Genomic DNA, 25,072 nt, shown 5'->3' with positions numbered 1-25,072 from the left:
ATATTCTGATTATTAGTGTCTTGGCATAGGTCTATTTGGATCTATTCTGTTTGGGGTACACTGCACTTCTTGGATCTGTTTTTTATGTTTTTCATAAGAAATGGTAAATTTTCAGTGATTATTTCCTCCATTATTGCTTCTGCCCCATTTCCCTTCTCTTCTCCTTCTGGGAAACCTATGACATGTATATTCAGGTGCTTCATGTTGTCATTCAGTTCCCTGAGATGCTGCTCGTATTTTTCCACTCTTTTCCCTGTCAGTTCTTTTGTGTGTAGGATTTCAGATGCCTTATCCTCCAGTTCATGAATCCTTTCTTCTGCCTCTTCAAATCTGCTGTTGTGTGTCTCCATTGTGTTTTTCATCTCTTCTGTTATGCCTTTCATTCCCATAAGTTCTGCTATTTACTTTTTCAAGCTTACAAATTCTCCTTTATGGTCACCCAGTGTTGTCTTTATATCCTTCATAAATCTTTACTTTTTAATGCAATTTTATTGAGATTTATTCAATACCAGATAATCATCCAAAGTGTACAATCAGTGGTTCATGGTATTATATAGTTGGGCATTCATCACCACAACCAATTCTTGAACATTTGCATTACTCCAAAAAATAAAAAAAGAATAAAAATAAAAATACCCAAAACATCCCATACTCTTTATCCCTCCCTATTAGTTATTTATTTTTGTCCTTATTTTCTCACTCATCTGTAGGACTTTTTTTTTTTTTTAATGTCTTTGTCTGGTATTTTCCAAGTCTAATCCTTTTCACTGATGGTTTCCAGTGTTTTAATCTTTTCCTTTGCCTGGGTCGTCACTTCCAGTTTCCTTGTGTGTTTTGTAACTTTTTGTTGAAACCTGGACATTTTGATTTTGATGTGTTATCTCTGGAATCTAGACTCTGAGGTTTAGGTTCCTTAAGGTTGTGTCTAGCTAGTGTTATGACAGTTTTCCAGTTTTCACTGAATGCCAGGAGCAAACCAAAAAAAAAAAAAAGAAAAAGAGTAAGAAGGAAAAAAAGAAAACCCTTCCTATCTTTGCAGATTGACTTGTGTGAGTGCTGTCCATATAATAAGTTTAGAGAATGATTCAAGGCCAAAGTACAGGGGCCCTGGTCCTTTCTTCTCATGTGTCTTGCCTTGGGTGTGCGCTTGTGGCCCTAGGAATTCCCCTATTTTCACAGATATGAATGTCCATTCTTCCCTAGGAAACAGTTTCCTCATGGTCCCGGGCACTGCATTGTATGTCCTATAGCCAACAATCCCTTGCCTCAGGCAGCCCGAGTTGAGGTTCTCCCATGGTGTTCTTCCATGAAGAGCTCTGGGAGCTGCCTTCTCTGTACAGGGCAAGTTCTGGGATGGCGAGCCTAAGCTGATTGTGCTAGTTAAGTCCCTCAGGTTGCCACTAGATCGACTGGGCTAGACATACATGATATCAGTATGTGTATGAGGGTTATGCTGCTGCTGTTTGAGCTGGAATCAGGGATCTGAACTGGGAGCATGGGCCAGCTCTTCACTGAGCCTTTGAGGGGATGGGGGTGGGGCCAGCCTGGACTCCATGAGATCCTACTGCTTTTAAGTTGCCTTTTTCTTGATTTGGTGCTTGCCCTGGTAATGCCACACTTTAACTGATTTCTGGAGCTTTGAGAAGTTTGCTATTTCTTGCTTGTTATTCAAACTTCAAAAGTAGAGCACTGAAGCTTCTCTTGCAGTCATCTTGATCAGGTCTTCATTTCTTCTCATGGCTTTGAATTACTGTCTAGTGTCCTTTTATTTCAGCCTGAAATGCTCCCTTTAGTATTTCTCATAGGGCAAATCCTCTGGTAATGAACTCCTTTAGGTTTTGCTTATCTGTAAATGTCATAATTTCTCCTTCATTTTTAAAAATTCAGTTCTGTGGAAATATATTCACATATAATGCAATCATCTGTGGTGTGCAGTCAACTGTTCACAGTACCATCATATAGTTGTGCATTCATCACCCCATTCTAATTTTTGAACATTTTCATTGTATCAGAAAAAGTAAACATAAGAATAAAAAATTAAAAAGAACACCCAAATCATTCCCCCCTCCCACCCTATTTTTCATTTAGTTTTTGTCCCCAGTTTTCTACTCATCCATCCATATACAGGATAAAGGGAGTGTGATCCACAAGGCTTTCACAATCACACTGTCACTCTTGTAAGCTACATTGCTATGCAATCATCTTCAAGAGTCAAGGCTACTGGGTTGCAGTTTGATAGTTTCAGGCATTTATTTCTAGCTATTCCAATGCATTAAAACCAAGAAACAGTAGATAACCTATAGATAATATAGTGTGTAAGAATGCCCACCAGAGTGATCTCTCAACTCCATTTGGAATCTCTCAGCCACTGAAACTTTGTTTCATTTAATTTCACATCCCCCTTTTTGTCAAGAAGATGTTCTTAATCCCATGTTGCCAGGTCCAGATTCATCCCTGAAAGTCATATCCTGAGTTACCAGGGAGATTTATACCCCTGGGAGTCAGATCCCACATTGGGGGGAGGGCAGTGAGTTCACCTGCCAAGTTGGGTTAGCTAGAGAGAGAGGGCCACATCTCAGCAACAAAGGGGTACTCGGGAAGACTCAGGCACAATTATAAGCAGGTTTAGCATCTCCTTTGCAGTAGCAAGCTTCATAAGGGCAAGTCCTGAGATAGAGGGCTCGGCATACTAAACCGCCAGTCCTGAATGTTTGTGAGAACATCAGCAACAATCCAGGTGAGGAAGCACAACACTTCTGCATTTCCCCCCCAGCTCCTCAGGGAGTCTCTGCTTATATATTTTTATTCTTTTCCCAAATTACTTTGGGATGTGTTGCTATTTCACACTAACCTATACAAACCTACTGGGTCTTACTTCCTATTCAAAGTTACATGTAATTATGGTATTTGAACAAACTGTACATGTTGAATTGTTTAGGAAATATAGATCCTGCACCAAATAAACATCTCTTCCCTTGGTCTCACATGGAAGTTGAAGTTTTAAAACACAGTATCGTCCTTTACCCTTTGGCCCGATTTGCCCTAGTCCTAACCACACCTGCTTCATTCATATCTCTAATTGAAGTCTAGACTCTTTTTCAGCTTTTTAAAACATTTCCTATATGTGCTAATACTGACATTCATATCTGCTGAGTTCTGGCTTTGAGTTTTTCGTGTCACACAGATACCCAAAGTTCCAGGGATTGATCAGGTTATGCACAAATCTCCATTTTTGAAGCATAATTTTGCTGTGTATAGAATTCTTGGTTGACAGTTTTTTTTTTCTTTGAGGTTTTTAAGTATGTCATACCAAAGCGTTCTTGCCTCCATAGTTTGTGATGAGAAATCTGCACTTAGTCGCTTGTCTCTTGCTGTTTTCAAAATTCTCTGTCTTTGGATTTTGACAATTCTGCTGTAATATGTCTTGCATGGACCTCTTTGAATTTATCCTGCTTGGAGTTCATTGAGATTCTTGGATGTGTATATTCATGTCTTTAATCAGATTTGGGAAATTTTCAGCTATTATTTCTTCAAATACTTTTTTCTGCCCTTTTCTCTCTCTCTTGGCCTTCTGTTACTCCAAGGATGTGAGCAGATGTTGGTATGCTGGATGGTGTCCCACAGGTCCTTCAGGATCTGTTCAATTATCTTTTCTTTTTTTTTTTCCTGCTCTTCATACTGGATACTTTCAATTTACTTATCTCCAAGTTTGCTGATCCTTTCTTCTCCCTGTTCAGATCTCCTGTATTGAGTTCTTCATTCAGTTATTGTACTTTTCAGCTCAAGTATTTGTTTGCTTCCTTTTTATATCTGTCTTTTTATTTTGTTCATTCTTTTACCTAATTTCCTTTAGTATTTTGTCCATTATTTCCTTTAGCTCACTGAACATATTTTAGGCAGTGAATTTAAAGTCTTTGAGTATTAGCTTGGATGTATGAGCTTTTTCAGGGATATTCTCTGTCAAATTCTTTTTTCCCTGAGATTGGGCCATTATTTCCAAGTGTGTAGGAAACCGAATTCTCATTCCTCTGGAATTTCTGGTTTTTGACTTGTACATTGCTGGGGCCATCATTTTGTGAGTTTTCAAAATTATTTTTGCACCCAATTAAGGAAATGAAAGAAAAAAAAGGTACTGTCTTTTTAAGACCCCTCTGCTGCTTCTGCCCATGGGAGGTTGAAACAATGGGAGCTTTCTGTGCCAGCCTATAGTGATGAAAAGCTGTCATCAAAAATAGTGCTCAGCAATCAGATCACACTTTTCCTGTTTTGGAAGACTAGGGCCTTACTGCTCATCCTGACACTAGCCAGCTGCACCAGGATCATGTGGGTTGCAGTCCCCAGAGCTGTGTGCCATGTGGTTGGGAGCTGGGGGGGCTGGTAGCTTCTACATGGAAGGTGAAATTCACTGGTATTTACTACTTTGCCAACCTCTTCATCCAGATCTTCCTGGATGCTGCAAGTGTTCCACTAGACTCCAGAGTTCCATAATAGTTGATTCGGAAAGTTCCTGCTAATTAAATCATGTGTTTTTTTTGGTGGAGGTACTTATTCCTGGAGTTTCCTATTGTGCCATCTTCCCACAGACCTTCCAGAATCACTTTTTAGCTAGTGAGTTGTGGCATATAGAGAGCTCACTGTGCCAGTTTGGATGTATTATGTCCCCCCAAACACCATTATCTTTGATGTAATCTTGTGTGGATAGACGTATTAGTGTTGATTAGATTGTAATTCTTTGAGTGTTTCCATGGAGATGTGCCCTGCCCAACTGTGGGTGATGACTCTGATTGGATAATTTCCATGGAGGTGTGGACCTGCCCATTCAGCTTGGGCCTTGATTAGTTTACTTGAGCACTATATAAGATCAAACAGAAGGAGCGAGCTTGCTACAGCCAAGAGGGACACTTTGAAGAATGCACAGAAGCTGAGAGACAGTTTGAAGATGGCTGTTGAAAGCAGACTCCTGCTCCGGAGAAGCTGAGAGAGGACAAACGCACCAAGAGCAACTGAGAGTGACATTTTGAAGAGGGGCTGTGGCCTAGAAAGGAACGTCCTGGGAGAAAGCCATTTTGAAACCAGAACTTGGAGCAGACGCCTGCTGCGTGCCTTCCCAGCTAACAGAGGTTTTCCGGACACCACTGGCCATTCTCCAGTGAAGGTACCTGATTGTTGATGTGTTACCTTGGACACGTTATGGCCTTAAGACTGTAACTTTGTAACCAAATAAACCCCCTCTAGAAAAGCCAGTCCATTTCTGGTGTTTTGCATTCCGGCAGCATTAGCAAACTAGAACACTCGCCTTATTTGTTTTTCACTCCTTGGTGATCACTGTCCTTTGTATCTGAAATCTAATGTGTTGAAAACCATTGCTTCACCTATTTTATCCATATGTTAAAGATTTTACAGATAGGGAGGTAAATTTAGTCCCTGTTATTCCATCTTGGTCTGAAGCAAATGTATCAAAACAAAGGTTTCTGAGTGAAGGTATAAGGTGATGTAGAAATGGCCATGAAGACCCAGGGGCATGCTGAGCTCTCTTTCTATTTGGGATGCTTGGATTGGGAGAGCAGAGGCAGCTTTTCCTGAGTGGATATCAAGGAGATGGGTTTAGGGAAGGAGATTGGGTAGGACTTGCCAGGCAGGTTCCGTAGGGAAACCCACGGCTGTAGAATCTGATCTAGAGGTCACGGTGGGTGGGAAGGAGTAGTGAGGCCTGGGCTGGAGGATGGAGGTGAAGGAAGATGTAAACCTTGCTGTGGAAGAGTGCGGGGAAAGGTGATGCTGCGGAAGGAACTGTTAGCAGGGCACGGGGAGGTGCGGGGTGGATGCTTCAGGCTGTGTGCCGGCTCTTGGGAAGGCATCACTCGCTCCCAGGGCTGCAAGTCTCTCCTGAGCTCTGCTCCTCAGGGCCTGCAATTGCCCACCTTCCTCCAGCTTGCGTTAGGTAGAATTTGTCAGGGAGGTGTATGTTATAAATCATTGATAAAAAAAAAATCTGAATAAACAGGCCAAAGATTAACCTTAGAGAACTGTTTCCTTACTTTGAAAATTACATGAAGTACTAAAAACCCAGTTTTGAATTATTTGGCTTAGTAATTTAAATTATGAAGTGTCAGATGTAAAAAGAATTACCTTTTTTAGGAGGTGATGATGCTTTATTATTATTGGTTGCTGGCACAACTTTGAGTGCCCCCCTTTTTTTTTTTTCCACATTGAAATTTAAAAATACACAGAAGTAGAGAAAAGGCCATGATGCGCCTTTGTGCACCCACCACCCCCCTCAGCCGTAAGCAGCACTGCCAACTTCATTTCCTCTGTCCGTTTCCTCCTCTACTTCTGCTTGCTTGTTTTTTTATTTTTTGGTGGAGCATTTTAAAAGCAAATCCCAGAAATAATGTCTTTTCACTCATGAATATTTCAGAATTTCTCTCTAATTGATGAACTGTTTTTATTTTTTAAAACGTAACTCTTATATTTTCATTACTGTTAAGGGAATTCACAGCCATTCCTTGGGGTCGCCTAATACCAATCCATATTCACCATCTCTGACTACTTTAAAAATGTGTTTTTCCAGTTGATTTATTTGAATTGGATCCAATCAAGATATACACATTACATTTGAAATTTTATGTCTCTTAAGTTTCTGTTAAATATAAAATTGCACCAGTCAGTGTAAGACAGGCAAGATGACTTTATTCAAACCTATATGCAACAGGGAAGAGAGAGGGACCAGAGGCTGTCAAAATGGGGGGGGGGCACCAGAGGCTATCAAAATGGGGGCAGGAGAGACACCAGAGGCTATCAAAATGGGGGGAAGAGAGAGAGACACCAGAGGCTATCAAAATGGGGGGGTGAGAGAAGGCTCAACTCTGCAGAAGCAGAGGGAAGGAGAGGTTTGTTTTTTTATGTTTCTTTTTTGTTAGAGAAGTTGTGGGTTTACAGAACAATCATGCATAAAATACAGGATTCCCATATATCACCCCACCAACACCTTGCATTGGTATGGAACATTTGTTACAATTGATGGCACATTTTTATAGTTGTACTATTAATTAAAGTCCATGGTTTAACATATGTTTCACTGTGTAGTGTAGTTCCGTGGATTAAAAAAATTTTGTTCTGTTACCATATATAATCTAACATTTTCCCTTTTAATCATACTCAGATATGTAATTCAGTGCTGTTAATTGCATTCACAATATACCATCACCACCATCCATTACCAGAGTATTTGCATCATTCCAAATAGGAGCCCTGTGCATCCAGAGCCCCTGTCCAGGAAGGGTTGAAATAGTGGCTGCCGTCAGACCCGGGACCCAGTGATACCAATCCGCTAATCAAAAGTGCGATTGGTGATTGGCCATCCCCACCCCTGTTCATGGGGAAGAGTATTTTTATGCCCCTTTTTGTCACTAGCAGCTACCCAAGGACTGAACTCTACCATGGCCTGTGTGAGAATGGGGGTAGGCACCAGTAGCCGCGGTAGCAATTTATAGTTCTTCACCTCACTTTATCTGCCTCTTCTCACTGTTCCCTGGATGCTGTACAGTGATCTTCTGGCTTCTGGATTTTCAAAATTCTTGTTTCAGACAGTTCCTGCCTGTTTAGTAGTTGTTTTGGCAGGAAAACTGGGTCCTGAAGTTTCCTACTTTGCCATCTTCCCTGGAAGACTTGGCATGAGAGTTTTTAAGGGCTAAGGTGAGCTAGTGGGAAAGTACTGGAGGGTGCAGGTGAAGTAATAGGGTATGTTGATTACATGGAATTTTCTCCTGGGTTTTCTTTTGAGGCCGGAAGAACGTTTTCTATCTGGATTCTGTAAGGGCCAAGGTGAGGGTGGTCAGGGGCCTAGAGGCAAGGAGAAGCCTGTCTAAAGTTCAGCAATCTAAGGAGAAGGGAGAAGTTACGGCCATCTTGGTCAGCAACACAAAGAAGTAGGGGATTTCTTAACCTACACTGTTTTCCAGGATAACAGGATTCAGTAAAATTCAACATTGTCATTTGGCATACTGTGGAATAGTCATCCCTCCTTATTGCTAAAGTATAATTTTTGAAAGGTAAAACCATGACTCTCATGCAAATACAGAACAAACACCAGTGAAGCATTTTGTCCAATGCATCAGTTAATGAGGAAATCAGTAAAATGTTAAAACCAGTTCAAATGAGAATTTGCCATCTGAAATGTATATTTTTTAACTACAAAAGTCATTTGCATTGCTATGGACAGGAAACATTTTCATTGCCTTCTGTTTTCTACAACTTAAATTCTATCCCTACAGAGTTGTAAAATAGCCTAGTTAATAACAAATGTCAAAAGAAAAACCTTTCATGCAATTTAGGATCTCACAGCTTTATTGAATGATTCATGATTTGGGCAGCACCCATTTAGAAAGTAGAAGAGAGCTCTTTTGAGGGGATAGAAAAGGGGAGTTTGTATAGGGCAAGTGGAAGCAACTGAGGAAATGATCTGATTGGCTGATGTTTAGTTTCCACTTTCCATAGGGTGGTCTTAAAAAGTGGGGAGCACAGATACATTGATCAGTATGATATACTTGTCCATTCTGATGAGCAGTCTCTGTACTGGACCAAAACTGGTTTATCACCAAGTGTTGCTCATCTGCAGTTCTGTAAGGTACATTCCGTTTGCTCAGAAAGCTCCTGCAGGTCAATTACTTTTATCTTCTGGAAAATCCTTTCTCAGAAAGGGATCCCTGGCAGCAACACACATTGCAGGCGGCCATTTTATTTTACTTAACACAAATCTATCAGAGATGCACATCCCTACAGAATCAGATAATCCACAGGGACACGGCTAAAAAAAATGCCACAGCACTGCTCTCAAAGGACCCCAGTAATCTCATTTCCACATTTCCAAGCCTTGAACAAATTTTCTTGACATCCCCTGCCCTTTTTTATGTCATTGATTTGTTGGAGAAACCAATTCCTTTATCTTGTCAGAATGTCACAAGCTGGATTTGGTTGATTAAATCCTTGTGGTCCTTTAACTTGGTCTTCTGTTCCTCATGGTTCCTATAAACTGGTAGTTAGATTTAGAGACTCATGTACATTTAGGACATATGTTTTAGCCAAGAAGAGACTATAGGTTATGCTGTGTTATTCCTAATTTATCACATCACAAAGATCATAACGTGGTTATTGTGTTTTTAGCAATGATAAATCATGGGATCAACAGTGGGTTCAGGTGGCATCAGCCTAACAGCACCATTATAAATTTCCTCGTAAATTTTTCACCTAGTGAATGGTTTTCAGGTGCACCGATAGTTGTTGCCATTATTTCATAAGGGATTGTGAAATGATTGTTTTCTATTTCTAACTTTCCTTTTGCATTTATAATTACAGGTGTTCCTCTGTAAAGACCTTTTCAACCATTGGTAGCCGTAATATGCAATTTTATAGGAAGGGCAGGATAAATGATTCTTTCCCTTTGATTTTCAGAGTAATGACTTGATTCTCTAGAAGCATGTCTAGAAGCATCCACTGGGGGCCGATGAGGTTTTTTTTTTCCCTATTATTATTGTATCCTCATGAGTTTGTACATATTTCATATGCTTTAGGACCAGGAGTTGGCAAACTTTTTCTGTAAATGGTCAGACAGTAAACATTTGGGGCAACTACTCATTTTTGCCATGAGCAGTTCAAGTGCAGTCATGTAAAGTATGTAAACAACTGGGCATGGCTAGATTTGGCCCACAAGAAGTAGTGTGCTGGCCCTTGATTTAGAGTGTGGCCATAATTCATTCGGATGCTGAAATTGTCCGCTTTTCGGCCAGTGGGAGCCTCTTAAGGAAGACTCCTTTATGTTTCGGATTCGACGCCATCAGTGTTTTTGGTGTCCTCAGCTCCTAGCGTAACAATATGTCCTAGCCTCCACTTGTTTCATCTCTGCCCCGGACCTTGGAGTTGGTCATATCTCCAAGGAACGCTGAACAATTTATTTGGAAACGGTATTTAGAGACCATAGTTGGGGTACTTTTGGGTGCATTTTTGGTAGAAGTTGTGATGGGTTATCAGTGGGCTGTCTAGTCATTCCTGGGACCAAAGCTGTGCTTTTCTAGATGCTGACGGTGTGGTCGTGAAACTGCAGACATCTTCGTGGAGGTCCTCCTCAGATCTGTGGGTTCTTTAATGTGACATTCCAGTCACTGAACCAGTTAACCGGGCGTGGAATGGGTGATTATAATCAGTGCTAATTGCTCAAGAACAGCAAAGACGGGAGTTTTTAGTTTATGAATCATGAATTTTTCTGATAATTTGAATCTTAAGTAAAAAGATTGATTTCTGTAATGATTAAACTTTCTTTATTCTTTGATGTTTTCCTTTTCTTTAGGCTGCCCTTTTGGTAAGTTAAGTTTACAAAAGCAGAACTTCAAATAAGTTTTTTCCTTTTATTTTTCAGGCAAAGAGATTATACAGAAATCTTCCACTGAATGAAAAAATTTTTTCTTGAAAGTTGCATGTACTCCTAGAAAAATCCCCAAATGTTTTTATGTTTTGCCTAACTACAAGATTTAAACGACAAGTCTCCACTGAAGGTAAAATAATTTTCCTTTTCCATTTGCCTCTACTTTATTATATAATTTATGGAAATACAGTGCATAAGTAGAAGTTCAAATCTGGGTGACAGCAAAAAATTTAGTTTATAGGGTGTGCATATGGTCAATTGTTTTTTGATTGTTTTTGACTATCCTATGTCTGGTTTGAGATGCTGTATATATGTGTCTGTGGGCAAGTTTCTTTGTCTCCCCAAGCTAAAGTGTAATACAAATAAAATGAGGACAGTCATGAGTTTGTGGTGGGATATATGCCCTATCCTACATCTAGGGAATGATTCCCTACAAGAGAGATGAGGCACATGCTCTGCCACAGTTGTTATCCAGAGCACACTCTCCAAGGAGATATCTAGGTGAAAAAGAAAGGGAAAGACTTGTTTCTAGTGGTATTAGATGCTCTGAAAACGCCATCCCACTACAATCTAAGTAGGTGTTGGAAGTAATATAAACATAATTTCTTATGAGCTCTTCAGTGCATTAAAAATTAAGATAACTCTCCAAAGGCCAAAAAAGAAGAGAAGAGTTTAGTCCAGTGTGAAAGCTACCAGCGCCCTAGGGCAAAGACTAATGCCAACACAGAGCTCTGTGTTGGGCTCACTGAATGGCGGAGAGATGTCATAGGTTCGTCACTTTATACCTCAAACCTGTGATCTCCGTTAGAGAAGGCCTGAGCCTTATCAGGTCGTGATTCAGTTGGATTGGGCTTCAAGTAATCTCCTGCTCAAATAAGAGTATAGGGACAGACAATAGTTTAAAAGTAAAGAGCACTCAAGACAAGAATTCAAATTCAACACATTTTTACTAAAGGAGCACTTAAGGTAAAAGGAACAACTTACAATGTAAAAATAAATTGATACATTACCAAGCCTGGGAACTCCCACCTCCTCCAGACGCAGTTGGATATGAGATCAGACCCCCCCCCCCAGTCCAGTCTGAATTACAAAGTATTTATAGAGCCTTTAATTTAGGAAACATTCAATTAAATCATACTCTGTTTTTATGTTTGAACCAAGGGTGGTGAACTATGGGTGTGGGTGGTGAATAACAAAGGAGGGTATTTACAGCACTATAAGAGATTCAAACTTAAGCTTGAATGTTTGTAAACTTCACTGAAAATATTTCTACTAATTAAGCTATGACTTCTGTAAGAGTAATATAACACACCTTTTACTTAAAAATTAGAAGAGAGATTACTATTACTTATTATCTAATGTATTAGTATAGTTTTCTTGTTTCAGTCTATAATCAGTCTAGCCATTACATCATATTATGTCCCTCACTTTCTCCTTTCCGGCTTGGGCCTGTTTAGCTCTCCCTCAGAACAATCTTCTAGTATAGGACTCAAAGGATATGAATCACCTGTCCCAGTTATTATAGTAAGGCCTCTCCACTTTCTATCATTTAGAAATTGTACTTGGGTATTTTGGGGTAAAGGCTCTGTTAAATAGGCTCCAATGTTTGATGGAATAACTGGCTCCTCGCTGTCGGAACGGAAGGCATCAGGTGGTACACGAGAGCAGCAAGGCTCCACAGTTACCCGATCCTCACACAGAGGGAAGGAGCCAGTGTCTGCACCATCTGATTCCTCAGTGGAGGTGCTGCCTTGCGACACCTGCGACAATGCCGAGCTGTGACAGCTGTGCAAAGCCAGGGCCCAGAGACGATTCAGGTGTTCTCTGGCCAGTAACACGCCTTTGCTTCTTGCTAAGAAAATGTAAGCCTGCTCAGTGTGGGGCTCAATTTCTGTAGATTAAATTTAAGCAAGTTTGGGCTTACAATCAGTATTCCACCATATAAATAAGGAAACAAATCATTATAGGAGGAAAAGTTAGCAGAAACAATAACAGAATTAGATTCTCCAAGGCCCGCAGATATTGAATGACCAGATGTGGTATATATAATAATTATATATGAAATGTTTAAAGAGATGCAATATAGAATAAAAATCAGTAACAAACAACAAAGTATCAAAATTATCCAAATAGAATTCTCAGAAATGAACAAAATGTTGAAATTAAAACTTAATGTGTGGATTAAACAGATTAAACTCAGTTTAAGAGAATGAACTGGAACATATTTCTGAAGCAATTATCTTTTTTTTTTTGAAATTGAACTTTATTTTAAATTAAAATAACATAATTGAGGCATCCTAGGTTAATAACTGTATTTTGTCAGGTGCAATAAAAACAAAATTAAAACTCAAATCATCAAGAAAACCTGTATTCTTGGCTTCCTTGCATATACATGATGTGACTCTAGAGACAAGGCTGGTTCTGCGGCTTCCCCCCACTGGGGGCAGCTCTCGGAAGACTAAACGCAGCATGATGGAAGACTGCTCCCTGAGAGGAGGGTGGAGACAGGAGAGGCAAAGCATCCTCCCCAGCCGGAAAACCACCCCGGTGCACTGGAGACCTCACAGGCTGTGCGAGAGAAGGAAGCAGCCAAGAAGTTAAGTTGCATGGTGACAAAGCAGCCTCCTTCAGGAGGCAGGGTCTTGACAGTCCTGGGCTGTTTGGTGCATTATGTGCAAGGATACCTGTTTGACGCTCTACCACATCTTTGCAGAAGAGTCCTTCCCGTGATTGCATTCCTCATGGGAGCTTATTCCCAAAATCTGTGTGCTCCCACCACATCAGGGCTGAATTGCCTGCTATCTTTACTTTCCCTTGAGTGCCCCCCTTTTTTTCTTTCTTGCCTTAAAAATACTCATTTAGCCAGTAGTTAGGGCCCCAGATGCTGTGTTGCCATCTGTGCTGGTTTGAATGTATTATGTCTCCCAGAAAAAGCCATATTCTTTGATGCAATCTTGTGGGGCAGACATATTAGTGGGGATTAAGTTGGAATGTTTGGATTAGGTTGTTTGCATGGAAATGCGCCCCACCCAACTGTAGGTGATAACTCTGATGAGATATTTCCATGGAGGCGTTGGCCCACCCATTCAGGATGGGCCTTGATCAGTGGAGTGATATAAATGACCTGACAAACAGAATGAATTCAGTGCAGCTGTGTGATGTTTTGAAGAGGAGCTATAGCCAAGAGGGACACTTTGAAGAAAGCACAGGAGCTGCAGATGAGAGACAGTTTGAAGACAGCTGTTGAACGCAGACTCTTGCTCCAGGGAAGCTGAGAGAGGACAAATATCCCAAATGCAACTAAGAGTGACATTTCTGAGGAACTGCAGCCTAGAGAGGAACGTCCTGGGAGAGAGCCATTTTGAAACCTTTGGAGCAGACGCCAGCCACATGTCTTCCCAGCTAATGGAGGTTTTCGGGACACCACTGGTCATCCTCCAGTGAAGAGACCCGATTGCTGATGTGTTACCTTGGACACTTTATGGCCTTAAGACTAACTGTGTAACCAAATAAACCCCCTTTTATAAAAGCCAATCCATCTCTGGTGTTTTGCATTCTGGCAGCATTAGCAAACTAGAACACCATCTGCATCTACTTGTGTATCTGGAGGAGGCTTGGCTATTGAGCATGGGGGAAGAGGGGAGGGAGCAGGACAAATCAGCATTGTGAATGGCTTCCTTCTCCCAGGGCCAGAAAGGGTAGAAAAGTAGGCCATATGAAGTAAAGGCCCAGTGTGCAGTTGAGGAGGTCCTTGGCAGCAGCTTCGCTGAAAATGAGCTCTCTGCCCCATAGAAAGGGTATGGAAAAGTGGTGCCTACTGACTGTTTTCCCCCTGGTGGCCTGAATGCAGGTACAGAGTCCAGCTGGAAGCCAGGCATTTTAGGAAACTGTGGTCAACGTGCAGGCATTGAGGTCCTTGCTGTGGGCTTCTCGATTAAGGGATGGCTCAGGAGCACTCCGGATGTTTTCGGTAGAGACTGTTGGAGCAGCCTGATGGAAGACAGAGTCTGTGGGAAAAGAGGTCTTTCTTCCTTAGCTTTCTTCACACAGTCAGCTACAAGCCTCTTCATTGCTTTGGGGCAGTTCTCTTATAGCACACTAAGATCTGGGGAGGCATGTCCTCAGCCCAGCTTGAAGATGTCCTGATCCTGTTGTGGATGTGGGAATTAGGAAGCTCCCCTGCCATAAGCTCATATACACGATGCCCAGGAGTACACAGTAGACTGGAAGCTGAATGGGTTATTGTCCTGCATTTGGATCACCTCTGGGGCCATCCACAGGATGGAGCTGGTAGGTTGTTCAACCTGCTGAGAACCACTTCAGACCAAAACCTCCACTTTTCACTGTCAGGCCTTTGTGGAGAAATATGTTGTTGAATTCCATGTCTCTGTGGGTGACGTTCTTTGTGTGCAAATAGTCTCTTCCCTGAGCCGTCTGCCGGGCAAGGTCAGTTAGCTGGAGCACCTGCAACTTGATCTCCTGGACATGCAGGTGTTTGTAGAGGCTGCTGCCCTTGCTGACCACTGGGTCATGATCGCCAGGATGTCCTTTATCATGTACCCCATGAAGAGAAAGATGTTCATGTGTTGTGTCTTTTTTTTTTTAAATGCATTTGTTTTGAGATATATTCACACAGCATAGAAACCATCCGAAGTATACAGTCACTGGTTCACAGTATGATCACAGAATTGTGTATACAGCCCCATGATCAAATTTAGAACACTTTCATTATTCTAGAAAAGAAATAAAAATAAAAAGCCCTAATCTTCCAATTCTCCTTATCACCCCATGTTATTGACATTTGTTACTGGTGTATACATTTGTTACTGTTGATGAAAGAGTATTTAAATATTAGTGTTAACTATAGTCCATTGTTTGCAGTAGGTACTTTTTTCCCCATGTACCCCTCTATTATTTTTTATTAAGATTTATTCACATACCATACAATCATCCAAAGTATGTAATCCATTGATCACATTACCATGATATAGTTGTTAATTCATCACCCTGGTCAATTTTTTTAAACATTTTCCTTGTACCAGAAAAAGTTAAAGCAAGAATTAAAAAAAAAACAAGAGTAAAAATAGAACACCCAAATTGTACCCCCCCCCTTTCTTCCTTTAGTTATTTTTTTTTTGCCCCCATTTTTCTACTCATCCATCCATACACTGGACAAAGGGGAGTATGATCCATATGGCTTTCCCCAGCACATTGTCACCTCTCATAAGCTACATTGTTATACAATTGTCTTCAAGATTCAAGGGTTCTGGGTTGTAGTTTAATAGTTTCAGGTATTTACTGCTAGCTTTTCCAATTCATTAGAATCTAGAAAGGGTTATCTATATTGTGTGTAAGAGTGCCCACCAGAGTGACCTCTCAGCTCGTTTTGGAGTCTCTCAGCCACTGAAACTTATTTCATTTCATTTCATTTCACATCCCCCTTTTGGTCAAGAAGACACTCTCCATCCCAGCATGCCGGGTCTAGATCCCTCCTGGGGAGTCATATTGCACATTGCCAGGGAGATTTACACCCCTGGGTATCAAATCCAACATAGGGGGAAGGGCAGTGATTTCATCTGCCAAATTGGCTTAGCTAGAGAGAGAGGGCCACATCTGAGCAACAAAGAGGCAATCAGGAGGAGACACTTAGGCACAATCATAAGCAGGCCTAGCCTCTCCTTTGCAGTAATAGTCTTCCCAAGGGCAAGTCCCATGATAGAGGGCTCAGCCCATCAAACCACCAGTCCCCTATGTTTGTGATCACATCAGCAACCATCGCGGTGGGGAACCCAACACCCCTGCATTCTCCCCTAGGTCCTCAGGGGGGCTCTGCATTTTTTTTCCATTTTTTTTTTTTTAATTAACTATTAACTGTATCAAAAATATTTTTTAAAAAACATACAATAAAAAAACATTTCAAGCAAACCAAAACAAGGGAATAAAGAAAAGACAACTAACCTAAAATAACTACTTTACTTCTAACATGTTCCCACTCCACCCCAAGAAAATAACCTAATATAGTAACATTTTTGTGAACCTGTTCCTACCATACCCATCAGAAATTAACAAACCATAGTCATTCCTGGGCATTCCCAGGATGTTAAATTTACCCACAATAGCTTATTTGTTCTTACTGGGTTATCTTTCCCCCTTCACTAATTGCTCTCTGTCTCTGGGTCCCCTACGTTCTACATTATAAACCATTTATTTTATATTTTTCAACGTTCACATTAGTGGTAGCATATAATATTTCTCTTTTTGTGCCTGGCTTATTTCGCTCAGCATTATGTCTTCAAGGTTCATCCATGTTGTCATGTGTTTCACGACATTGTTCCTTTTTACTGCCGTGTAGTATTCCATCGTGTGTATATACCACATTTTATTTATCCACTCATCTGTTGAGGGGCATTTGGATTGTTTCCATGTCTTGGCAATTGTGAACAATGCTGCTGTGAACATTAGCGTGCAGATATCTGTTCGTGTCACTGCTCTCCAATCTTCCGGGTATATACCAAGAAGTGCAATTGCTGTATCGAAGAGTAACTCTATATCTAGTTTTCTAAGGAACTGCCAGACTGTCTTCCAGAGTGGCTGAACCATTATACAGTCCCAACAGCAATGAATAAGAGTTTCAATTTCTCCATATCCCCTCCAGCATTTGCAGTTTCCTGTGTGTTTAATGGCAGCCATACTAATTGGTGTGAGATGGTATCTCATTGTGGTCTTAATTTGCATCTCTACAATAGCTAGTGAAGCTGAACATTTTTTCATGTGTTTTTTGGTCATTTGTATTTCCTCTTCAGAGAAATGTCTTTTCATATCTTTTGCCCATTTTATACTTGGGCTGTCTGTACTATTGTCACTGAGTTGTAGGATTTCTTTATATATGCAAGATAGAAGTCTTTTGTCAGATACATGGTTTCCAAAAAATTTTTCCCATTGAGTTGGCTGCTTCTTCACCTTTTTGACAAATTCCTTTGAGGTACAGAAACTTCTAAGTTTGAGGAGTCCCCATTTGTCTATTTTTTCTTTTGTTGCTTGCGCTTTGGGTGTAAGGTCAAGCAAGTGACCGCCTAATATAAGGTCTTGAAGATGTTTCCCTACATTATCTTCTAGTAGTTTTATGGTACTGTCTTTTATATTGAGGTCTTTGATCAACTTTGAGTTAATTTTTGTGTAGGGTGTGAGGTAGGGGTCCTCTTTCATTCTTTTGGATATGGATATCCAACTCTCCCAGCCCCATTTGTTGAAAAGACCGTTATGTCCCAATTCAGTGGCTTTGGGGGCCTTATCAAAGATCAGTCAGCTGTAGGTCTGGGGGGTCTATCTCTGAATTCTCAATTCAATTCCATTGATCAATATTTCTATCTTTTTGCCAGTACCATGCTGTTTTGACTACTGTGGCTTTATAATAAGCTTCAAAGCCAGGGACTGAAAGTCCTCCCACTTCTTTTTTCTTTTTTAGAGTATTTTTAGCACTTTGAGCCATCTTCCCTTTCCAAATGAATTTGATAACTAGCTTTTCCATGTCTGCAAAGTAGGTTGTTGGAATTTTGATTTGGATTGCATTGAATCTGTAGATGAGTTTGGGTAGAATTGACATCTTAATGACATTTAGCTTTCCTATCCATGAACATGGAATATTTTTCCATCTTTTAAGGTCCCTTTCTATTTCTTTTAGTAGAGTTATGTAGTTTTCTATGTATGGGTCTTTTACATCTTTGGTTAAGTTTATTCCTAGGTACTTGCCTTTTTTAGTTCCTATTGAAAATGGTATCTTTTTCTTGAGTGTCTCTTTACATTGTTCATTTCTAGTGTGTAGAAACATTACTGACTTATGTGCATTAATCCTGTATCCTGCTACTTTGCTAAATTTGTTTATTAGCTCTAGTATTATCATTGATTTCTCAGGGTTTTCCAGATATAAGATCATATCATCTGCAAATAATGACAGTTTTACTTCTTCCTTTCCAATTTGGATGCCTTTTATTTCTTTGTCTTGCCAGATTGCCCTGGGTAGCACTTCCAGCACAATGTTGAATGACAGTGGTGATAGCGGGCATCCTTGTCTTGTTCCTGATCTTAGAGGGAAGGCTTTCAGTCTCTCGCCATTGAGTACTATGCTGGCTGTGGGTTTTTCATATGTGCTCTTTATCATATTGAGGACGTTTCCTTCAATTCCTACCTTTTGAAGTGTTTTTATCAAAAAGGGATGTTGGATTTTGTTGAATGCTTTTGCAGCATCTATTGAGATGATCATTTGATTTTTCTCTTGTTTTGTTAATGAGTTGTAATACATTGATTGATTTTCTTATGTTGAACCATACTTGCATGCCTGGAATAAACCCCACTTGGTCATGGTGTATGATTTTTTTAATGTGTCTTTGGATTCGATTTGCAATATTTTGTTGAGAATTTTTGCATTTATATTCATGAGGGAGATTGGAGTTTTCCTTTTTTGTGGCATCTTTGCCTTGTTTTGGTATTGGAGTGATGTTAGCTTCATAAAATGTGTTAGGTAGTGTTCCATTTTCTTAAATGTTTTGAAAGAGTTTAAGTAAGATTGGTGTCAGTTCTTTTTGGAAAGTTTCGTAGAATTCCCCTGTGAAGCCATCTGGCCCTGGACATTTATTTGTGGGAAGTTTTTTAATGGCTGAGTGGATCTCTTTGCTTGTGCTTGGTTGGTTGAGGTCTTCTGTTTCTTCTCTGGTCAGCCTAGGTTGCTCATGTGTTTCCAGGAAATTGTCCATTTCCTCTATGTTATCTAGTTGTTGGTGCACAGTTGTTCATAGTATCCTCTTATAATTTTTAAAATTTCTTCGGGATCTGCAGTAATGTCACCTTTCTCATTCATTATTTTGTTTATATGGGTCTTCTCTCTTTTTGATTTTGTCAGTCTAGCTAGGGGCTTGTCAATTGTATTAATTAGGGTTCTCTAGGGAAACAGAATCAATGAGAGAGATCTATGAATATAAGATTTATAAAAGTGACTCATGCAACTGTGGGTATGCATGAGTCCAAATTCTGTAGGGCAGACAGCAAACTGGCAACTCCAATGAAGATGTTCGATGAACAACTCAGGAAATGAACTGGCAACTTCAATGAACGTATTCAATGAACTCCTCAGGAAACGAACTGGCAACTTCGACGCACTCCTCAGGAAATGCTTGGCTGGTCAGCTGAAGAAGTGAAGGTCCTGTATGTGTCTCGCTTAAAAGTCTTCAGCTGATTAATTGGATTAAATCCAGCTAGCTGCATTCTCTCATTGTGGAAGACACACCCTTTGTTGAGGCATCACTCACAGCTGCAGCCAATTGCCTGATGATTTAATAAACCAGCCTGTTGGTTTATTAATGAGCCACAACATCCTCGCAGCAGTGGTTAGGCCAGCGCTTGCTTGACCAGACAACTGGGTCCTATCACCTGGCCAAGCTGACACATGAACCTAACCGTCACTTCAATCCTGTTGCTCTTCTGAAAGAACCAACTTTTGGTGTTATTTATTCTCTCTATTGTATTTTTATTCTCTATGTCCTTTATTTCTGCTTTAATCCTTGTTATTTCTTTTCTTCTACTTGGTTTAGGATTACTTGTTTTAGGCTGTTCATTTTCTAGCTTCTTCTGTTCCTCCATTAGTTCTTTGATTTTAGCTCTTTCTTCCTTTTTGATGTATGCATTTAGTGTTATAAATTTTCCCTTCAGTACCACTTTTGCTGCATCCCATAGGTTTTGATATGTTGTGTTCCCATTTTCATTCATCTCTATATATTTAGCAATTTCTCTTGCTACTTTAACCCACTGATTTTTTAGGAGTGTGTTGTTTACTCCAGGTATTTGTGAATTTTCTAAGTCTTTCATGGTTATTGACTTCTAATTGTATTCCATTATGGTCAGAGAATGTGCTTTGAATAATTTCAATTTTTTAAAATTTATTGAGGCTTGTTTTACGTCCCAGCATATGATCTATTCTGGAGAAAGTTCCTTGAGCCCTAGAGAAGAATGTGTATTCTGGTGATTTGGGATTTAATATTCTATATGTGTCTGTTAAATCAAATTCATTTATTTTTTTCAATTTCCTTATTGGTCTTCTTTCTGGTTGATCTGTCTATAGGAGAGAGTGATGTGTTGAAGTCTCCCAGAATTATTGTTGAAACATCAATTGCTTCCTTTAGTTTTGCCAGTGTTTGTCTCATGTAATTTGTGGCATCTTGATTGGGTGCATAAATGTTTATGATTGTTATTTCTTCTTGTTGAGTTGCCCCTTTTAATAGTATATAGTGGCCTTCTTTGTCTCTCATAAATCCTGGCCTCTAAAGTCTATTTTATCTGAGATTAATATTGCTACTCCTGTTTTCTTTTAGCTGTATCTTGCATGAAATATTTTTTTCCATCCTTTCACTTTCAGTTTCTTTGTGTCCCTGTGTCGGAGATGACTCTCTTGTATGCAACATATTGATGGTTCATATTTTTTTATCCATCTTGCCAATCTATATCTTTTAATTGGAGAGTTTAATCCATTTACATTCAATGTTACTACTGTGAAGGCATTTCTTGAATCAGCCATCCTACCCTTTGGTTTATGTTTGTCATATATATTTTTTCCCTTTCTCTCTTATTGTCCTTTAATGAACCAATATTGAATCTCTTTAGTACTGAACCTTTCTCCATATCTCTCTCTCCTTTCTTTGTTTCTCTGTCGGTAGGTCTCCTTTTAGTATCTGAAGTAGAGCAGGTCTCTTGTTAGCAAAATCTCTCAGCATTTGTTTGTGAAAAATTTAAACTCTCTCTCAAATTTGAAGGAGAGCTTTTAAAGAATTCTTGGTTGGCAATTTTTCTCTTTCAGAATTTTAAATATGTCATACCACTGCCTTCTCGCCTCCATGGTGGCCACTGAGTAGTCACTACTTGGTCTTATGCTGTTTCCTTTTATGTGGTGAATTGCTTTTCTCTTGCTGCTTTCAGAACTTGCTCTTTCTCTTCAGTATTTGACAATATGATTAGAATATGTCTTAGAGTGGGTTTATTTGGATTTATTCTATTTGGAGTTCGCTGGATATTTATGATTTGTGTATTTATGTTGTTTAGAAAGTTTGGGAAGTTTTTCCCAAGAATTTCTTTGAATACATTTCCTAGACCTTTACCCTTCTCTTCTTCTTCTGGAGCATCAATGACTCTTATATTTGGACGTTTTATGTTATCTATCATATCCCTGAGGTCTATTTCAATTTTTTCGATTTTTTCCCCATTCTTTCTTTTGTTCTTTCATTTTCTGTTCTGTTGTCTTTGAGGTCGCTGATTTGCTGTTCAGCTTTCTCTAGTCCTGTACTATGAGTCTCCAGAATCTTAATTTGGTCGACAGTTTCTTTTATTTCCATAAGATCGTCTATTTTTTTTTTATTTACTCTTGCAATTTCTTCTTTATGCTTTTCTAGGGTCTCCTTCATGTCCTTTATACCCTGTGCCATGCTCTTGTTTTTTGTCTTTAGTTCTTTGATTAGTTGCTCCAAGTACTGTGTCTCCTCTGATCTTTTGATTTGGGTGTTTGGGTTTGGGTTATCCATATCATCTGGTTTCTTCATATACTTTAAAATTTTCTGTTGTTTTTGGCCTCTTGGCATTTGCTTAACTTTATGGGGTTCTTTTAGGATATGTATGCTAATTCAAAGTCTTATCTCTAATTTGTCAGATCTACAGCTTCGTGGCATACACTTTCTCTAACTAACCAGCAGGTGGCATCCGCGAGCCACCTATTCCCCTCAATCCAGTTCTCCCCAACTTTGTCTTTGTGGTGAGTGGGGGTTTGAATCTTGTGGGGGTCCAATTGGTGCACCAAGTTTGCATGTGTAGTTGGTGCCACCCACCCTGAATGTGGGGCATGTGTCTGAGGGGTTAGGGAGGGAGGGTGGCTTTAATAATCAAACCTCCCAGGTATTCCTGGAGATTTCAAGCTGTTGTGAGAGTCTAAACCTTCAGTTCAGTCTTGCTACAGTTTGTCTCTGCCGCTGACCCCCAAGTCTTTGGTATTGGCATAGGGTCTGTTGGACTTCGAGTGAGTCCCTCTTCCAAGCTGTGCCCTCCTTGGGCCTTTTCTGAGGGAAGACTGCTACGTCACAAGTGAGTGCTGTCCCCCAAGAGAAGTTCTGGGCCGCAGGGCTGTGTACGGGCGTTCCCAGGCTGCTGAAAGGATGGCTATATGGGGTGTGTTAATTTCACCCTTTTTTTTGCACCCTCCACCTTCCTAGCTCTGGGACAATTAGCTGTGGGTGTGTGAAAGGCTGACGTCCCTGTCAGATATTGGAGCATGTGTGTGTGTTGCTGGAAACACTTCCCATCGCACTGGGTGGTTTGGTGCAGCTCTGGGCTGCAGCGCTGGCACCAGGCAAGAATGTTCCCAGTCTGCTGGGAAGATGGCTGTATGGGGCATGGTTCCTTTCCCCTTTTGGCTAACCTCTACCTTCCCAGCTCTGAGACAATTAGCAGCGGGTGCATGAAAGGCTATTGTCCACGCCAGATATTGAGGTGTGCCCACAGGTTGTAGGGAGGCAGTTCCCGCTGCGCTTTACTGTGTGGTTCTCACTGCTATATCTGCGGTTGCTTTTGGGTTTTTTAAGCTAGTCTGACACCAAACACCAACCCACAGTTTCCCCAGATTGCAGCGTGGCTGCCAGTTATTCAGCAGGCTCACTTACTTGTTTCAGAACGCACACTCCCGGTTTCAGCAGGTGTATGGTTCCTGTGGATTTAGCAGACCTTGTCCAGCTGTGCATCACTGGAACTGGTGTTCTGGGTCACTTTCTGTCTTTTATCTACTATTTTTCATGGAGTTGTTTTTTTGCCCTGTCTCTCCTAACTGCCATCTTCCGGAAGCCTAAAATCTACCTCTCTATTATTGACTCCTTATAATAATGTCGTACATCTGCTCTAGTACATATCATGTTTTGCACAGGACAGCCACCTCATTCTTGAAGCTCTGGAACTCCTCTGGCTGATGACCACTGAGGTCTTTACTGCAATGTCTCCATGCCACTTGCCCTCATAAACAGTCCCAAATGTTGCCATGTTGAAGCATCACTTCACTGGCTTCTGTTTCCTAGTAAGAGCTTGAATCTCTGTCTACGAGGTCTGATTTCATTTTCCTCCTGGGTCCCAGTGCTGGTGACTGCTCTCTCTGTGCTGGCACAGGGTTTGGGCTTTGGCCAGCCGGTAGGGCTCAGGTTGTTGGGGCTGATGGTGAGGCTCATTCACTGTTTCTGCGACTGCACCTCTGTCATCCTGCTTCCCTCAGGCAGAGTTGTGCTGACCAGGTGGACGTTCAGTGTGGGTGTCGACCTTGGCTTCAGAGCGGGGCTGGAGGTGTTGAAGGTGAAGGCGTGGAGTTTGGGGTGTCTGCTGGGGACTCACAGGCATTCAAGGAGCAGAGTCTAGCATCTGAGGCATTGCAAAGAAGGTGGTACTGGAGCCTGGTAAGAGCTGTCCACACAAATAGTAGGTGCTTTGGTGGTACAGTGCTCATGAAAATTTTTTTTTTTAAGTTTATAAAAAAAAATGAACAATAAAAAAACATTCCAAACAAAACCAAAACAAAGGAATAAGAAAAAACAAATAACCTAAAATAACTACATTGCTGCCAACTTGTTCGTACCATACCAAAATTAATAAACCATAGTGGTTCCTGAGCGTTTCCATAACATTAAGCTTACCCTCCATAACTTATCTATTCTTATTAGATTATTGTTCCCCCTTCTCTATTTGCTGTCTATTGCTAGATCCCCTACATTCTACAATACAAACCATTTATTGCACATTTTTCATGGAGTTCACATTAGTGGTAACATACAATATCTCTCTTTTTGTGTCTGACATTTCACTGAGCATTATATCTTGAAGATTCATCCATGTTGTCATATATTTCACGACTTCATTCTTTCTTTACTGTTGCATAGTATTCCATTGTGTGTATATACCACATTTTGTTTATCCACAGTCATTTTGATTGTTTCCATCTCTTGGCAGTTGTGCATAATGCTGCTGTGAACATTAGTGTTCAGATATCTGTTCATGTCACTGCTTTCAGATCTTCCAGGTATATACTGAGAAGTGCAATCGCTGGATCAAAGGGTAACCCTATATCTAGTTTTCTAAGGAACTGCCAGAATGTCTTCTAGAGTGGCTGAACCATTATACAGTCCCACCAGCAATGAATAAGAGTTCCAATTTCTCCACATCCTCTCCACCATTTGTAGTTTCCTGTTTGTTTAATGGCAGCCAATCTAATTGGCATGAGATGATATCTCATTGTGGTCTTAATTTGCATCTCCCTAATAGCTAGTGAAGATGAACATTTTTTCATGTGTTTTTTTTGGCCATTTGTATTTCCTCTTAAGAGAAATGTCTTTTTGTATCTTTTGCCCATTTTATAATTGAGCTGTCTGTACTATGGTTGTTGATTTGTAGGATTTCTTTATATATGCAAGATGTCAGTCTTTTGTCAGATACATGGTTTCCAAAATTTTTTTCCCATTGAGTTGGCTGCCTCTTCACCTTTTTGACAAATTCCTTTGAGGTACCGAAACTTCTAAGTTTGAGGAGTTCCCATTTATCTATTTTTTCTTTTGTTGCTTGTGCTTTGGGTATAAGGTCTAAGAAGTGACCGCC

General features: G+C 40.4%; 1 protein-coding gene and 1 pseudogene across 1 annotated transcript in view; one reads left to right on the top strand and one right to left on the bottom strand.

Moving 5' to 3' along the window:
* The window catches only part of PPP6R2 (protein phosphatase 6 regulatory subunit 2), a 141,596-nt gene that overhangs the window by 6,364 nt on the left and 110,160 nt on the right, over positions 1–25,072 (top strand). The window contains 1 exon segment of the mRNA XM_037847771.1: positions 10,412–10,547. The gene's annotated coding sequence lies outside the window, so the exon portion shown is untranslated.
* LOC119541625 lies at positions 14,297–23,824 on the bottom strand (annotated as a pseudogene).

The sequence above is a fragment of the Choloepus didactylus genome, chromosome 8, assembly GCF_015220235.1.
Source record: "Choloepus didactylus isolate mChoDid1 chromosome 8, mChoDid1.pri, whole genome shotgun sequence".
NCBI classification, from domain to species: Eukaryota; Metazoa; Chordata; class Mammalia; order Pilosa; family Megalonychidae; genus Choloepus; species Choloepus didactylus.
The sequence above is the reverse complement of the archived record's forward strand: the minus strand, read 5'-3'. Positions and strand labels throughout refer to the sequence as shown.